This window comes from Prionailurus viverrinus, chromosome D1, assembly GCF_022837055.1.
Source record: "Prionailurus viverrinus isolate Anna chromosome D1, UM_Priviv_1.0, whole genome shotgun sequence".
Lineage (NCBI taxonomy): Eukaryota > Metazoa > Chordata > Mammalia > Carnivora > Felidae > Prionailurus > Prionailurus viverrinus.
Genome location: NC_062570.1, coordinates 73,620,456 through 73,635,854, shown reverse-complemented (window position 1 = coordinate 73,635,854; position 15,399 = coordinate 73,620,456). Strand labels below are relative to the sequence as shown.

Genomic DNA, 15,399 nt, shown 5'->3' with positions numbered 1-15,399 from the left:
TATCCATAAAACACAATTTGGAAAAGAGTACACTGCCTCTCATTTTTACCACAACCCTAGATAATAGATAAGGCAGTGACTCATTTTACAGATGAAGAAAATTTTAATTAAAACAATTCACTCATGGAGCATTGTCTTGCATTAACAAAATTACTAGAACTCATATTTTAGTGCTATTTCTAATATATCAAATTTTTTTAGCATCTTTATTGAGATATAATTCTCATGCCATAAAATTCACCCATTTAAGGTACAGGATTTGTCTATTCTGTAAAGATGCTACTCTACATTTAGTTCTCAAACCTGAAGGATCAAATCTCATGGGAGCTTGATTCTCAGGCTGTCCCCAAGACCTCTAGAATCAGAAGCTCTAGGGTGGGAGCCAGAATCTTTTTTAACAAACTTTGCGGGTAATTTCTACATACGTATGCTCAAGCCCAAGATTGATTCTTCTCTAGGAGACTAGTTCCTCAACAGGATCATTGTGAGTAAATGTTTTTCAGGATGAAATGTTTGGGAGATGTTGGCTCAATGAAGCTAAATAAGTTGTCTTTGCAAGACTTTCAGAACCTGTGATGGCTTACTATGCACTATGAATCTTTTTTTTTTTTTAATTTTTTTTTCCAACGTTTTTTATTTATTTTGGGACAGAGAGAGACAGAGCATGAACGGGGGAGGGGCAGAGAGAGAGGGAGACACAGAATCGGAAACAGGCTCCAGGCTCCGAGGCATCAGCCCAGAGCCTGACGCGGGGCTCAAACTCACGGACTGCGAGATCGTGACCTGGCTGAAGTCGGACGCTTAACCGACTGTGCCACCCAGGCGCCCCTGCACTATGAATATTTAATAGATTCCCTCTATGACTTGTTTCTCCACAGAATATGTTCCCATCATGAATCACCTACTCCTCCCACAATTATTTTTTTTATGACAAACAAGGTTTATTTCTCATTCATGCTTCATGCCCATTACAGGTGTATGTTTTGTTTTTGGTTTTGGATTTTGAGATATAATTTACATGCCACAAAACTTCCTCTTTTAAATTATACAGTTCAGAGATTTATAGTATATTCATACGGTTGTGCAATTATCACCACTATCTAATTTTTTAGAACACTTTCATCATTCCAAATTAGCAGTCACTTGCCATTCCTTCGTTCTCCCAGCACCTGGCAACCATTGATCTACTTTCGGTCTGTATAGATTTTCCTAGTCTAGACACTTCCCATGTATGGAATCATACGATGTGTGGCCTTTTGCATCTGGCTTTTATTTAGCACTATATTTTCAAGGTCCAATCACGTCACACAAATCAGTACTTCATTCTTTCGTATAGCATTTGTATAGGCCGTATTTTAACAATTCATGAGTTGATAGACATTTGGGATGTTTCTACATTTTTTGGCTAGTTTGAATAATGCTACTATGAACATTTGTGTCCAAGTTATCGTGTTAACATGTTTCCAATTCTTTTGGTTATATATCAAGGAATGGAATTGCTGGGTCAATTTGGTGACTCTATGTTTAAGTTTTTGAGGAACTGCTAAATTATTTTCCATAGCACCAATTTACATTTTCACCAGCAATAGATGAGGCTTTCAATGTTTCCATATCCTCACCAACACGTGTTATTGTCTGTCTTTTTTATTATAGCCAACCTACTAGGTGTGAAGTGGCATCTCATTTTGATTTTGATTTCCATTTCATTGGCTAATATTAAGCATCTCTTCATGTATTTATTAGCTGTATCTGTACCTTTTATAAAAAATTAAGTATCATTGAGTTAGTTGTTTTTTAAAAAAATCTGAATTCTAACTTCTGTTACCTTTGCAAGTCCCATGGGCCCCTGCAAATAGGCTGGCCAAATGACCATTAAAAAGGATAAGAGTTGTGGGGCGCCTGGGTGGCTCACTAGGTTGAATGTCCAACTTTGGTTCAGGTCATGATCTCATGGTTCGTGGGTTCCAGGTCCACATCAGGCTCTGTGCTGACAGCTCAGAGCCTAGGGCCTGCTTTGGATTCTGTGTCTCCCTCTCTCTACCCCTCCCCCACTCGCGCTCTGTCTCTCTCTCTCTCTCTCAAAAATAAATAAACTTTGGGTTCCTGGGTGGCTTAGTCGGTTGAGTGTCCGAATTCAGCTCAGGTCACAATCTTGCAGTCTGTGAGTTCGAGCCCCGCATCGGGCTCTGTGCTGACAGCTCAGAGCCTGGAGCCTGCTTCGGATTCTGTATCTCCCTCTCTCTCTGCCCCTCCCCCACTCATGCTCTGTCTCTCTCTCTCTCTCTCTCTCTCTCTCTCTCTCTCTCTCTGTCAAAAATAAACATTAAAAAAATTTTAAATAAATAAATAAACATTAAAAAAAAAGGATAATAGTTTTAAGGGCAGTCATGGCCAAAAAGCCCAAATTGTGACTTAAACTGCTCAAGTCAATTTTGATGTCTTCTACACAGCTTCTAAAGCTGAATCAGGTCTCCATGGCTCCTAACATGATACACATATAGTTGGAAAATGAATAAGCACTAACATGATTTGAATAGTCTTTCTATAATGTGCATGCAGAGAGTCAGATGAGCGATATACCTCTGTAACTTCATTTTGCAGGCCTCATCAGGAGCCGTGACTATCCCTTGATATGGTCAACCCAGAGTTTAGAAGAATCTTTCACATAGACTCCTCCCCTCCACCCTGCAGTAACTCCAATGTCCCTTAGACTCTCCTCCTTCTACCATACAGCACACACACACAGGGAAATCTATAAGCAGTCCTGTATCAGCAATTGGCAGCCATGTCACATATTTTGAAATATGCTTTTTAAAAATAGCATCCACTTTTACACAAGAGAAGCCTGAGATTAATAAAAATAAATTACAGTTATTGAATCTTGGAAGTGGATTTGCTTTTACAGTTTCTCTCTTCTCTCACTGTCCTGTCAGATCTGCCGTAAATGAGAAGGCAAGTCAAGAGAGGAGCATGTTTGTACACGTGAAAGTGGTTGTGTGTGTGTGTGTGTGTGTGTGTGTGTGTGTGTGCACGCACATCTCAACATCTCAAAGTGATAGAGTAACAAGAAGTCTCTGGGTATCTACCCTAAAATATTAACTGAATTCATGGCTTACTAACTTTAAATTGGGTCCCAGACTCATTACAAATAACAACAGAAACCACCAATTGAGTGTTTACTATGTACCAAGCAGTATACTAAACTTTTTCTTATATTAAATAATTAATTCTTACAAAGACTCTGAAATAAATATTATCCCCATTTTAAAGTACAGGAAACTGAGACATATCAGTTTAAAAACCTGATCTGGGTCACACAGGAGTAAGTCATATAGCCAGAGTTTGGGCCTGGGACCAACTGACTCCAAAGCTTCTGACTGTTTTTAAGCAGTGGTTCTCAAAGTGTGACCCCTGGGCCAGCAGCACCAGTACCACCTGGAAGTTTGTTAGAAATGCAAATTATTGGGGCACCAATAATCTGTCAGCACAGATCCCACTTCGGATCCCCTGTCCCTTTCTCTCTCTGCACCTCCGTCACTTGTGTTCTCTCTCTCAAAAATAAAAATTAACATTAAATTTTTTTTTTTTTTTTTAAATTTTTTTTCAACGTTTATTTATTTTTGGGACAGAGAGAAACAGAGCATGAATGGGGGAGGGGCAGAGAGAGAGGGAGACACAGAATCGGAAACAGGCTCCAGGCTCTGAGCCATCAGCCCAGAGCCTGACGCGGGGCTCGAACTCACGGACCGCGAGATCGTGACCTGGCTGAAGTCGGACGCTCAACCGACTGCGCCACCCAGGCGCCCCTAAATTTTTTTTTAAACTAGGGGTGCCTGGGTGGTTCAGTCAGTTTAAGCATCTGACTTGGGCTCAGGTCATGATCTCGTGGTTCATGAGTTCAAGCCCCACTTGGGTCGGGCTCTGTGCTGACAGCTCAAAGCCTAGAGCCTGCTTCAGATTCTGTGTCTCCCTCTCTCGGTTCCTCCCCTGCTCATGGTCTGTCTCTCTTTCAAAAATAAATAAATATTTTTTTTTAATTTCTTTTAACTTTTTTAAAAATAGAAAATACTTTCTCCCTCTAACAGTTTCTAATCTTTTAGTGTTTATTCCAGAAGTAATTAGGACAATCAACTTACTAATGTCCTAACTTAGTAATGAAAACATTCACTTCTTTTTAAAAAATATATTTTTTTAATTCCAGTATATGTAACCATGTTTTATTAGTTTCAGGACTACAATGTATTGGTTCAACAATTCTATGCATTACTCAGTGCTCATCCTGATAAGTGTACTCTTAATCCTCTTTACCTATTTCACTCATCCCCACACCCACCTCCTCTCTGGTAACCACCAGTTTGTCCTCTAGAGTTAAGAGTTGTTTTTTTGCTTGTCTTTTTTTCTGTTAAAACATTTACTTCTTAATAAGCCCTCAAGAATGTCAACTGGCATCACAACAAAAGAAATGGAAAATGTTCTAGCACCTCAAGTAGAAAAGTAATGACGCAAAAATTTCTTTAAATACCAAGATCATGTCAAATGTGTCAGATACAGACTTACAGATTTTCATAAACTCAATAACATGCAAATGCCCATACAAAATGAGGACAGACGAGGTATAAGGAGAGGCAAAAGGAAGATGGGGAAACTAACCTACTTTTCTTCCAATATCTGGGCAGTAAGAACGGCCTCCTTTTCTTTATCACCCTCTTCTTCCATAAGAAGAAAAGATATCTAAAGAAGAGACCTGGGCAGAACTCTGCTGAAACAGTAGACTGATTGAACCAGAACAGGCAGATAATATATGCTGTAATGTCAAATGATCTGAAATTCCAAATCAGTCCATGATCTCCATTCAGACTGCATGGAAACCACTGTGCACAAGGGCATCGGAGCCTTGGGCAAAATTACAAAGTAAGCAGCATTCTGAAACCTCTTCTAGCATTTAGTAGATAAAAAAAAAATAATTTCCCTAAATTTCCAAGTCCTAAAAGGAAGCTTATCTCTCTTCTCCTATCTCTGATAAATCAAAACTCCCATTCACATACAGAGGTGGATTTTTTAACTATTAATGCCTACCGGTAGTTATCCAGATCAAGTTTACTTGGGGTCTGTGTGTGTGTGTGTGGGTGTGTGTGTGTGTGTGTGTGTGAGAGAGAGAGAGAGAGAGAGAGAGAGAGAGAGAGAGAGAGAGGAGAGTTTCCTGTTTGATTGCAGGGAGATATCCTGGAAATGGTTAGAAAGAATGGTCATGGGTAAGACGGGTGGAGAGTACAGAAAACAGAATAGCTTGTTTCTCTTGCCTTATAATAGGAATTCCTCCTTCATCTACCTTCTTCCTCCTTCATCCACCTTTTTCTCCCTCTCTCATCTCTCCTTCATCTACCTTTTCTTCATCTACCTTTTTCCTCCTTCATCTACCTTTCATCTACCTTTTTCTCCCTCTCACAACCCTCCTCTTTTACTCTTCTTTTAAATTGTATTGAAGCAGGGGCGCCTCGGTGGCTTGATCTTAAGGTTAAGCGTCCGACTTCGGCTTAGGTCATGATCTCATGGTCCGTGAGCTCAAGCCCCGTGTCAGGCTCTGTGCTGACAGCTCAGAGCCTGGAGCCTGTTTCAGATTCTGTGTCTCCCTCTCTCTCTCTGCCCCTCCCCTGTTCATGCTCTGTCTCTCTCTGTCTCAAAAATAAATAAATGTAAAAAAAAAAAATTTATATAAATAAATTGTATTGAAGCATATATTCTATACTATTGTACATATTTATTTAGCAACTATTTATTAAGTGTCCACTATGTACCAGATATGCTAGACGACAAGATAAAACAAGATAGACATGGCCCTTACCCTTATAGGCCTTTCAATCTAGTGTAGAAGGTAGCCTATCAAATAAACAATTGCAACTCAAAAAAAGCTGTTTATAAAACAATGCATAGCATGACCCTTTTTTTGTTAATTAAAACATCTTTAAAGGCATTAAAATAGTATTTGTGGGGCTCCTCCGTGGCTCAGTTAGATAAGCATCCAACTCTTGATTTCAGCTCAGGTCATGATCTCACAGTTGTGAGATCCATATTGAGCAAAGAGCCTGCTTAAGATTCTCTCTCTCCCTCTCCCTCTGCCCCTTCCCAGCTCGTGCTATAAATAAATAAATAAATAAATAAATAATTAAATAAATAAATAAAAACTTCTACAACTCAACACCAAAAATAATAGTAATGATCCAATAAAAAAATAGGCAGAGAACCTCAACAGGCATTTTTCCAAAGAAGACATAGAAATGGCCAACAGACACATGAAAAGATGCTCAACATCAATGAGCATCAAGGAAATGCAAATCAAAACAATAATGAGATATTACTTCATACCTCTCAGAATGGCTAAAATCAAAAACACAAGAAATAATAAATGTCAGCAAGGATGTGGAGAAAAAGGAACCCTCATTCACTATTGGTGAGAATGCAAGCTGGTGCAGGCACTATGGAAAACAGTGTGGTTGTTCCTCAAAAAAGTTTAAAATACTCATGAAGCCAAGACTACAGTGTATACACTGTATGTTAGCTAACTTGACAATAAATTATTTTTAAAAAATTAAAAATAAAATTATCATATGGTCCAGTAATTCCACTGCTGGCTATTTACCCAAAGAGTATGAAACCACTAATCTGAAAAGATATAAGCTCCCTTCTGTTCACTGCAGCATTATTTATGACAACCAAGATATAGAAGCCACCCAAGTGTCCATCCTTTGATGAATGGATATACTGGAATATTAGTCAGCCATAAAAAAAATGAAATCTTGCCATTTGCAACAACATGGATAGACCTAGAGAGTATAATGCTAAGAGAAATCAGTCAGTCAGAGAAAGACAAATACCATATGATTTTACTCATATGCAGAATTTAAGAAACAAAACAAATGAACAAAGAAAAAAGAGACAAACAAAAAAAGACTCTTCACTATAGAGAACAAACTGGTGGTTTCCAGAGGGGAGGTGGATGGGAGGATAGGAAAAAATAGGTGAAGGGGATTAAAAGTACACTTACACTGATGATGACTGACTAATGCATAGAATTGCTGAATCATTATATTACATACCTGAAACTAATATAATACTTTATGTTCATTTTACTTGAATTAAAAGAATAAAAAAAGGGAAAAATAGGTAATTTTTATACACGTAAGTCCCTTAATTATTTTGTTTATTGGGTCAATTATTCTAGAACAGAAAAAAAGGGAAACTGAAGCATTACTAACAAAAGAATTACTGAACTTTGTGCCTATGTGTTTTTATTTTTTGCTCTCTTAACCGATCACTTACCTTCAGAGAGATAAAGAATTTTTATCTCCTTTTTACAGATCAGGCAACTGAGATCCAGAGAGGTAAGATGATTTGGACAGTATCAAATTAGTGAAGAGATGGTTCTTGGCTCCTAGGTCAATGCTTTTCACTAAAAACTGACTCAACAGGTTCTAAATGTAAAAAAAAAAAAAAAAAAAAAAAGAGAGAGAGAGAGAGAGAAAGAAAAACAGTATTTTTAACATAAATTTAGCCTTATTACAGTGGTAATGGCATATGATATTATATATTTGTCACATCCTGTGAAAAGTACTAAATTTTTATGATGTGTAAGGAGACCAAAATATATCATAATCCAGTGGGGAGGGGAAAGAGAAATATTAAATAAATAGAATCAAAGACCACAATAAGCAAAGATATTAATTTATTATACCAAGGCTTTACCGTATTTCTTGTAAATAAGAATTTAGACTAAAAGCCTATCTTCCTCAGCAATGAAACTTCACGATATAGGGTCAGTTTTCCCATTAAATCCTTAACTGAATTTTTTCTTAAAATCCTTAACTAGAATCTTTCTTTACCCTTACCATCACTTTAAAAGACTAACCTTCGTCCCAGTCTTAGTCACAGTGATCTGTAATAAAGCAAAATAGCTTAAATCTTCTTTTTTGAAACCCCACTACCTATAAAATTCAGGGTGGTTGGCTCACGTGCACACTCACTGGTGAACAAAATGAATTACTTTTAAACAGTCTATAAAGAAAATAAGCAAATAAAATATCTTCAAATCTTAAGAATACATGTATTTCTTTCTTTTTATGGTATATCAAGATAAAATCATCTAAGCATGAGAGTGGTCATACGCATGTTATATGTTGGAAAGGGATACGACTTCTATTAACACAGCATGGTCAAAAATAAACAAACAACAGATTGAATCCTTACCATTCCCCATTTACCGGCAAGCTATTTGCCTCTCTGATTCTTAATTTTCCTACCTATAAACTGAACTAATACTTCTTCATAAGTTTTTCATTGGATGAAGATAAGAATGAATACAAGGTAATTGGCACAATACATGGCAATAGTAAATGCTCGATAAATATTAATGCCCTTCATGTCTTTGAAAATGAAACAGCTCTATATATAATGAAAATCTGTTCTGTAAGCACCCAAAGTTATAGAACTTAAAAAGCAATAAACCAGTTTGACATACAACCTTTAAGTGTCATTTCTGGAAAGGCCGCTTTAGAACTCTCCTCTAAGCATTACCATAACCAAAGTCCTGATGCAGCTGTAGGCCAATGAAAACAGTACATCCAACAAAAGAGGAATACAATTTCTTCCTCCCTGGGATTAAAAGAAGAGTTCCAGGTTTCTTTTTCCAAGGCACTGTCCTTAGCCAGGAAACCATTGTTACATCCTCTTGCTGTCAATATCATAATTCTAACAGTGAAGAGGAGTGGGGTAGAGAAAAATAAATGGCTTCTGAGAATTTCTCAATGCCAGCAGTGATGAGGGAGACCAGTACCCTGGTACTCAACTCTATTTTTCCCTTTAAAAATGAGTTAGCAGGAAAGCAAGATTCAAAATAAAGTATGGGATGTATGACCAACAGAGCTGGACTCCAACCCTTTCATGTATCAAGACATCAGTGGGGCGCCTGGGTGGCCCAGTCGGTAAGCGTCTGACTTCAGCTCAGGTCACGATCTCACGGTTTGTGAGTTAAAGTCCTGCATCAGGCTCTGTGCTGACAGCTCAGAGCCTGGAGCCTGCTTCAGATTCTGTGTCTCCCTCTCGCTCTGCTCCTGCCCCACTCACACTCTGTCTCTTTCTCAAAAACAAAAATAAAAAATAAAAAATAAAAGACATTAGTATAGGGGCTAATGGGTGGCTCAGCTTGTTAAGCATCTGACTTCAGCTCAGATCATGATCTCGCCCTTCGTAAGTTTGAGCCCTGCATTGGGTTCTGTGCTGACAGCTCAGAGCCTGGAGCCTCCTTCGGATTTGGTGTCTCCCTCTCTCTCTGCCCCTCTCCCACTTGCACTTTGTCTCTGTCCCACAAAAAAGAATAAACAGCTAAAAAAAAAAAAAAAAAAAAAAAAAGACATTAGTATAGATATTGGGATACCTGACTGGCTAAGTCAGTGGAGTATGACTCTTGATCTTGGAGTCATGAGTTCGAGCCCCATGTTGGGCATAGAGATTACTTATTGGCTCAGTCCGTTAAGCATCCGACTTTAGCTCAGGTCATGATTTCATGGTCTGTGACTTTGAGCCCCACTTTGGGTGAGCTCGAGCCCCACTTCAGGTGAGCTCAAGCCCTGCTTCGGGCTCCATGCTAACAGTGTGGAGTCTGCATGGGATTCTCTCTCTCTCCCTCACTCTCTCTTCCTCTCTTTCTCCCTCTCTCTGCCCCTCGAGGGATTCTCTCTTTCCATCTCTCTCTCTGCCCCTCACTGATTCCCACTCTCTCTCTCAAAAGTAAATGAATAAACATTTAAAAAATTGGGGCAGGGCACCTGAGTGGCTCAGGCAGTTAAAGGATAGGCTCTTAGTTTTGGCTCAGGACATGACCTCAGGTTTTGTGAGTTTGAGCACCATGTCTGGCTCTGCGCTGACACTGCAGAGCCTGCTTGGGATTCTCTCTCTTCCTCTCTGCCCCTCCCACCTGTGTGTATGTGCACTCTCTCTCTCTCTCTCAAAATAAATAAATAAATACTTTAAAATTTTTTTTCAAATGAGAGTCAACAGGATAGTGAGATTCAAAGTAAAGTATCAGATGTATGACCAGCTGAGCTGGACTCCAACCTTTCCACGCCTTTCCATGTATCAAGACATTAGTATAGACATTAATGTTCTGATGCTCATATCTGTGGAAAAGGACACCAACCAAGGAAACTATTATACTGCCTCTTTTTTCAACCTTAACTGGTTACAGTATCCTTATAATAGGCCTACTTAATGAAAGTAGATACTGTTTCTCACCTGTATCTCTCAATAAAAAAAAATTTATTAAATTTACAATGTCTCCATTATTCATGTATACTGCACTTCAGATAACTTAAATACAACATGCCAAAAAGCTCTGCCAAATTAATTTTTTTTTAATTTTTAAAAAACTCTGCTAAAAACAAAAGCATGCAACGGCTATCTCAATTTCTGTTAGGTTGCTTTAAAAATTTTTAACTCATGGGGCGCCTGGGTGGCACAGTCGGTTAAGCGTCCGACTTCAGTCAGGTCACGATCTCGCGGTCCGGGAGTTCGAGCCCCGCGTCGGGCTCTGGGCTGATGGCTCAGAGCCTGGAGCCTGTTTCCGATTCTGTGTCTCCCTCTCTCTCTGCCCCTCCCCCGTTCATGCTCTGTCTCTCTCTGTCCCAAAAATAAATAAACGTTGAAAAAAAATTAAAAAAAAAAAAATTTTAACTCAGACAATTCTGGGACCAGAAATGATCTCAGAGGTGGTTTGGTTCAGACCAAACTTTTATAAAAAGTTATAAAGCATAAGGAAGCTAACTGACCTGGCCAAAATGATTTCACAGAGCCAGGATTGGAATCTGGCCATCAAATTCTAATCAAGTATAACTTTCACCATTTCATGGTTGTTGTTGTTGTTGTTGTTGTTTTTTTAACTTTGGATTGAAAATCAATAAGTGAATGTGGTTTTTCCTTAAATTACTTGAAATTGTTAGGAGCCTGTTTTTTAAAGTCTATAAACTAATTGCAAGTATCAAACATAAAAGTAACAAATTTCCCCCTTCTAGACTTTCAGTTATTTAGAAAAAGTTAATCATCTATCATACCAAATATAGTCAACTCAATTACCCACAATACTTCAAAGACTATTTTAAGGATTATTTTCAACACATTTTAAAATCCTACACTTGATTCCTCCAGCTACCCAATACTTAAAAGGTATTTCCGGGGCGCCTGGGTGGCACAGTCGGTTAAGCGTCTGACTTCAGCCAGGTCACGATCTCACGGTCCGTGAGTTCGAGCCCCGCGTCGGGCTCTGGGCTGATGGCTCAGAGCCTGGAGCCTGTTTCCGATTCTGTGTCTCCCTCTCTCTCTGCCCCTCCCCCGTTCATGCTCTGTCTCTCTCTGTCCCAAAAATAAATAAACGTTGAAAAAAAAAATTTAAAAAAAAAAAAAAAAAAAAAAAAAAGGTATTTCCCTCAGTCATCAAAAGGGCCCTTAGAAAGCTGAAAGCAACTTTTAAATATTATTCTAACAAAATTAGGTTGATATGTCTATAGAGATACACAACATATCCTAAAACACAAAGACACTGGTATTGATCATGCTGATAGTGTATATTAGTGACGATAATCAATAGCTAGTGTTTTAAAAGGTACCCTCATTGCTTTCACTGTGCATTTCATTTTAACTGGTATTTACAGAGCACAAACCAACTTGACAAAAAGCATGCTGAATGAAGTAAACAAAATGTGTGATACGAACAGTAAGTACCTCCAGAGAGCAGAATAAGGTAAACACACCCAGGACTTGGTCCTTGCAAGATGGGTAAATTAATTAAGACAGCTGGAAGAGAACAGCATGAGTAACCACAGGAGACAGATATGAATTTATCACTAGAAAGTGAGACTGATCATGGAGAGTTTTTTGGTTTTTTTTTAATGTTTATTTTTTTGAGAGAACTCAAGCAGGGGAAGGGGGGGGGGGGGCGGAATCTGAAGCAGGCTTTGCACTGATAGCAGTGAGCCTGATGTGGGCCTTGAACTCACAAATCATGAGATCATGACCTGATCCGAAGTCAGATGCTTAACTGACTGAGCCACCCAGATGCCCCAGATCATGGGGAGTTTAAAGAACAAGATGAGAAACAGAAGTTCCCACGTTCACCCCAATGACGACAGTAATATTATTTGAGATTTCTAATTCTAAATTTCCATTTTTTAAAATTTTGGGCCCTATTAACTGAGGAATATTTGTTGAGGCATTTGTTTGCTCAGCATTTGTTGAACTTGCTGATCAAGTTTTATAAAACAAGAACTCACATTCAGCTTTAATCAGGATGAATCCTGAGGTAATTTCCATAAGGGACAAGATGCGAGAATCTGGATATTGCCTGACTCTAATTATTCAACAGAATTCACCAGGGAAGGCCTTAAGAAACAAAAATTTTAAATAGATCATAAAAGAAGCCATTAGTTATAGGATCCAAATCTACTATACCACTAGTCATACTACTTTTAACAAATTCCTTAAAGCAACTGTCTCATCAAGGGGAAGTCCAGAATCTCCTTCAAACAGAACTGTCCGAAATATGTGCATATCAGATCCAAATCCATTAGCCATACTATTTTAACAAATTCCATAAAGCAATTGTCTAGGCAATTTTTTCAATTCTTTAGAGAAAGTCCAGAATCTCCTTCAGACAAAATGGGCTATCAGAAATACTTGCATTTAACCTCCCCCTTTCACCCTCCCCTTTTTTAAACCAAGATAATAGTAAGTGATTTGATATTCGTTCATATTCATCCATGGATTTAATAGCCTTAATAAAAGGCTTACATGGGAGCACTTACTTATTCACTAGTGTAAATGTACATTATCCAATTTAGGAGTTTAGTGAACACTCTGAAAATCTCAAGAGGTTCTGTCTCCCAGAAATCAGAATAATAGTTCAAAGGTTCATGTTCATACTTTCTCACTCCCGCCCCCCTCCATATTGTAAAATACCTGGATATTGTAAAATAATTGCCAACCAAGGCCATTTGCCACCACAAACCACAATAACTCCATTTGCTTACTAAGTTACCATTTAGGAAACACAACAAGGAAGTACCATTTCAGAAACCGAAAGATCTCATCTCACACCAAAGGTTTGTCACATAAGGGAAAACAATACCACAACTGACTTGAACTTTCTCTCCTAAGTGTCAAGGGTTGCCGGCTTAACAGGCCGGCAGAACAGCAGGATTCGCCGGCCTAGTTTTGCTCGACCGCGCGGGGAATCATGAGCATAAGCAGGGAGCTGATGGGTACACCCCCCTTAGCAGTGGGCACCTCCCTCGCCCATCAACCTGCCAAGGTGGGGTGGACCCCTTCTGAATCTCTGTCCTGCACTCACCCACGCCTGCTTCCCGCCAAGAGCCTGTCACCCTCATCTACCCCAAAGAAAGCTTGGGTGCCCTGCAGCTAGTGGAGTGGAGAAAGGGACCCTACGCCTCAGGATGCAACTGGAAGCGCCCCTCCACCCTTGCCCACCCACTATGCTGCTCCCCCTCTCCATTCTCACTGCAGCGTAAGGCAGGCGAAAACCTGAGCCCTACCTATCTCAGGACCCGCTCCAGCCTCCAGCCTTGAGGATCCGCACCCACCTGGGGCCACCGGCCTTACCTCGCCGGATCTCGGCGTGCAAGGCTCCGCCTGCTGAATGGACGCAGTGCACAAACCTGTCTCTCCAGCCCCCCGCCCGCGATTTTTCGCTCTATACCTCACTGACCGCGCTCTCCCGCCTCCTCGCTGCCTTGGCGACAGCCCCCGCCCCTCCGGCAGCTGCTGATTGGTCCGAGTGGGATCGCGGAAGTTGCCGATTGGCGGGGGCGGAGACGAGGCCGCGCCCGCCGGCTGAGAGGAGGGCGGTGTGGAGCAAGAACGCGAAGGAGCCTGGGGGAGCCTAAGCCAAGAGGGACGTGGCGCTCTACGACGCGGACCGGGAAGCCGCGCCCCTTCCTTCTCTGGCTTTCATGGAGAGGCCTGCGAAGCAGGATTTGGGCGGGTGAGGTGCTGCCCCGGGATCGGGACAAACCCCCAGGGATCGCCTCCCCTTTGGCTGCTGGCCTGCGTAGGCAGCGCCCAGACCCGTCAGACACAGGCTGTCAGGCCCGTTTTCGCCTACAGGCCTCGCTCGGGGCTAACAACCCCGGCCTCCTCCCTGGCGGGAATCTGTGTCCCCTTTGCAACCTCACCCACCCGGGTTATGGAAGGCGCTCGGCCGCTGAGCTTGACTGCTTTTTACTACCCCTTTCACACCCCTCTGTGCACACGTCTCTTTTCTCTATACCCTCCCCTCGTAGAACTGAGACGCTACTCCACCACCCCCCTCACTTTAAAGATGGGAAACCTGACTGAGGCTCCAAGATGTACGTAGTTCGTGTTTCGAGGGTTACAGAAACTTTTGGAGCCTCGAGGCTGCGCTTGAGTCTGCCAAATAATAGTAGCGCTCTGAGCCTTAAGTTTTCTAGCTTGCAAAAAATAGTATCTACCTCAGAGTTATTAGTGAGCATTAGATGAGTATAACATTCCAGAAAACCGGTACAGAACCTGCTGCATATGTGTTAATAATGGTTACTTCTTTTTATCAGGAAGTAATGGAGGGTAATAACTAACTGCACCAATTTGGAGCCAGACTGCCTATGTTGCAAAACCGGATTCAGTTTATCATAGGCATTCCAAGTTACTTAAGCGCTTTGTGCCTCAGTTTCCTTGTCTGTAAAATGAGGATAATAATAGAACCCTTCTTACAGCGTTAGTAGAAAAGTAACAGGCACGGGGCGCCTGGGTGGCGCAGTTGGTTGGGCGTCCGACTTCAGCCAGGTCACGATCTCGCGGTCCGTGAGTTGGAGCCCCGCGTCAGGCTCTGGGCTGATGGCTCAGAGCCTGGAGCCTGCTTCAGATTCTGTGTCTCCCTCTCTCTCTGCCCCTCCCCCGTTCATGCTCTGTCTCTCTCTGTCCCAAAAATAAACGTTGAAAAAAAAATTAAAAAAAAAAAGTGACAGGCACATAGTAAATGGTCAATAAATGTTAGCCATTCTCACCTTAGTGGCTTAGCGACTGTCATTCAAGTCTTTGGTGTCTAAGACCAGCAAACTTTGCTCTGACACACTTCCCATCAACATACTTAGAACAGTGCCTCCAACCTTTTTAAGGTTCAGTTAGAAACTCTTGTCTGTTTTCTTTAAATCAAAATCTTAAACTTTCTCCCTTACCATCATCAAAGTCTTAGAATGTTGTGACTCTGCCTCTAATGAAGGTTTAATAACACATAAATGTAAGGAAAATTATCATGTTCTGTTCCGATGGGTAGATTGGAAAGCAAAAGCACTAGAGTAAGAAAGGATATTCAAGAGGTTATGG

At 40.7% G+C, this 15,399-nt stretch overlaps 1 protein-coding gene and 1 long non-coding RNA gene across 7 annotated transcripts in view; one reads left to right on the top strand and one right to left on the bottom strand.

Moving 5' to 3' along the window:
• The window catches only part of NUCB2 (nucleobindin 2), a 36,727-nt gene extending 22,928 nt beyond the window's left edge, over positions 1 to 13,799 (bottom strand). The window contains exons 1-2 of one of the 5 annotated variants that reach the window (XM_047879221.1): positions 13,660 to 13,799; positions 7,318 to 7,469 (exon numbers count right to left, since the gene is read on the bottom strand). The gene's annotated coding sequence lies outside the window, so the exon portion shown is untranslated. Of the gene's footprint in view, positions 1 to 7,317; positions 7,470 to 12,314; positions 12,337 to 13,592 lie in introns of those variants that run through there. The other 4 variants (XM_047879224.1, XM_047879222.1, XM_047879220.1 and 1 more) reach the window with 4 other exon arrangements.
• Positions 13,800 to 13,907: 108 nt separating this feature from the next.
• LOC125177142 (uncharacterized) overlaps positions 13,908 to 15,399 on the top strand; it is a 39,536-nt gene continuing 38,044 nt past the window's right edge. For both annotated transcript variants that reach the window (XR_007156518.1, XR_007156517.1), the window contains exon 1: positions 13,908 to 14,041. This is a non-coding gene — a long non-coding RNA (uncharacterized LOC125177142). The remainder of the gene's footprint in view (positions 14,042 to 15,399) is intronic.